The 2,858-nt window shown below is 38.3% G+C and overlaps 1 pseudogene across 1 annotated transcript; it reads left to right on the top strand.

The window, feature by feature from the left end:
• The first annotated feature begins 1,783 nt into the window (after positions 1-1,783).
• LOC308611857 (small ribosomal subunit protein eS4-like) lies at positions 1,784-2,547 on the top strand (annotated as a pseudogene). The gene has a single exon. The product of its transcript is annotated as a small ribosomal subunit protein eS4-like (transcript).
• Positions 2,548-2,858: the final 311 nt, after the last annotated feature.

Here is a 2,858-nt window from a genome sequence, read left to right as displayed (position 1 = left end):
CCTCCCCAAATGACTAAACTTTACAAATTTCACTTGACTTTAATTCAACTTTCCAAAAAAAAAAAATTTTTTTTTAAGTCACCTTTGGACTGGGATGAAACGTGGAAAATTTCAACTCAAAGTCAGATTTTTTTTTTTCTAGGAAGCTGTGAGCAAATAAAAACAAGGTTTGGTGGTAGCATTTTACCCATCTACCATAGACGGGTCACTGCCAGCACCATACTTGTTGATGAGACATTTGGCAAAAGGCCTGCTGCAGAAATACAGTCTGTGACTTTATTTTGCTGGAGATTTCATCTGTGAGGATTTTCTTTTCCAGTTACAAAGTTCTCCCAAGAGGGACATAGCTTCTTTTTGGAAACCTGTGAAATGTTGGCAAGTCTTGCCCTGTTTACCATGGAAATTTGTACTTGGATAGAATTACAGTGTATGACCTGGTACAAACATAGATGGATGTCTGATGCCTGCTATTTTCCCTTCATATTGATTTGAAAATTATAAGTCATAGAATCAGATCAAATAACTTTGATCTTTCCAGTTCATTTGTTCACCGTGGCATACAGTCATACCTGTATAGACTTGAGAATAGATTGGCAGAATATATGTTACTATTAAAATTTATGGGATTGGTTCTAATTAATCTACAGAGAGTTGCCTGACAAGGGAGTAGACTATTTGTAAGCACGGATGATTTAATATTGGCTTATCTATTGTTTTTTTCTTAGGAAGTTCTAAAATATCATATGGCTTCAAAATTGCATTGATGGGTTATATTGTTTTTAATGAGAAAGAAAAAAATGAACTAGTCTTGCCTGTAAACAGAAATGATTTGCTTTCCTCTAAATAACTTTAAAGCATCTGGCCCAGAATTGTGTAAGAAATTTGTTTTTATGTCTTTGGGAAATAGTTAACAGTCTCACTCAGGACCTCGTCACTTCTTTCCAGGATTACTGCCATAGTTTCTAACTTGATCCTAGACCACGGTTCTCGCACTCCACCCTCAATCTATTTGCCACACTCCTATTGGCACTGTCATTCAAAAATCAGATCTGATCACCCCCAATCCAATGGTTAAAACCCTTCAGAGGTTTCAGGAGTGCTTTTAGGAGAGAGTGCCAAATTAGCATGGCATGCAAAGCTCTATCCTAGCCTTCCCCCTTGCCGCACACTACTCTCACTCGATAGTCCACTGTACACATGTCTCTAAGTTTTCACTCAGTTGTGCTTCTCTGCCTTTGAACCAGCTGCTCCCAAGCATATAATGTCACCTCTGGAACTCCCTGCTCTATCCATGGCTTGCTCCTATTCATCTTACAGCTCACGTGCTACTTCCTCCAGAAACCAACCCAAATTTTCTCATTTAGCCAGGGTAATGCCCACGAGTGTTCCTGTAACACTTGTGCTTATCTCCAGAATGGCAGCTATCACACCACATTGCATTTTAATAGCATGGAAATTCCAAGAGACCACATTTTATCCAGAGCCTAACAAATATCCTGGCATGTAGATGGTACTCAATATAAACTGATCAAATTGTGAATGAACAAAAGGATGAATGAAGGAAAAAAATGTTGAGGTTTACATTATGTTTTTCTGGTTATACTTTGGGACACTGATAGTCTTGAATTTGCCATTTTGAAAGGCTCTCAATGATCAGAAATTATTTTTTCTCTTTTTACCACTTTGAGAAAACAATGTAAATTTAAGAACCAAGTTGACTTCAAAGAAAGTTCAGGCAAGCTAAAAAGGATTGAAGAATGCTCTTTTCATGGCTAGCACAGCCATGACTTATGATCCCAAGAAACATCTGAAGCACGTAACAACTCTAAAGCATTGGATGCTGATAAACTGACCAATGTGTTCGTTCCTCGTCCATCTACCAGTCCCCACAAGCCTGAGAGAATGTCTCCCCCTCATCATTTTCTAAGGAACAGACCTAAGTATGCTCTGACAGGAAATGAAGCAAAGAAGATCTGCATGCAACAGTTCATTTAGACTGAGGGCAAGGTCCAAACTGATATAACCTACCCTGCTGGTTGAATAGATTTCATCAGCCTTAACAAGACCAGAGAGAATTTCCATCTCTCTATGACACCAAGGGTCACTTTGCTGTTCGTTGTAGTACACCTAAGGAAGCTAAGTACAAAGTGAGAAAGATCTTTGTGGGCACAAAAGGAATCCCTCATCTGGTAACTCATGATGCTCATACCACCTGCTACCCTGATCCCCTCATCAAGGTGAATGACACCATTCAGATTGATTTGGAGACTAACAAGATTACCCATTTCATCAAGTTTAACACTGGTAACCTGTACATGGTGACCAGAGGTGCTAACCTGGGAAGAACTGGTGTGATCACCAACAGAAAGAGACCTCCTGGTTCTTTTGATATGGTTCATGTGAAAGATGCCAAAGGCTTTGCCTCCTGGCTCGCCAACATTTTTGTTATTGGTAAAGGCAACAAACCACAGATTATCTCTTCCCCAAGGAAAAGGGATCCACCTCACCATGGCTGAAGACAGAAATAAGAGACTGGCAGCCAAATAGGGTGAAATCATCTCTAGATTATGTGATTGAAAAGGTCTTTGTACTTAACTGAAGATTATATGACATGATTAAAAAACAAAAATAAGAATGGCACAAACCATTTAAGAACTTAATATTAATTATTAATACAATCATCATTCAAATGATTTTGTGACCCTTTGCACTGTGTACATTATATTGACCAACCGCGAGCATCTAAAATAAAAATGTCAACTTTAGCTTGTGATGAACAAATTGCCTTTAGTTATTCCATAGATAGTGGCAACTATCAGGATAAAATCATTTTAAGTTCACTTGAATATAAAAGAATT

The sequence above is a fragment of the Mesoplodon bidens genome (genome assembly GCF_964165515.1).
Source record: "Mesoplodon bidens genome assembly, chromosome: 2".
NCBI lineage: Eukaryota > Metazoa > Chordata > Mammalia > Artiodactyla > Ziphiidae > Mesoplodon > Mesoplodon bidens.
Note: the sequence above shows the minus strand (reverse complement) of the source record. Positions and strands in the feature narration are given on the sequence as shown.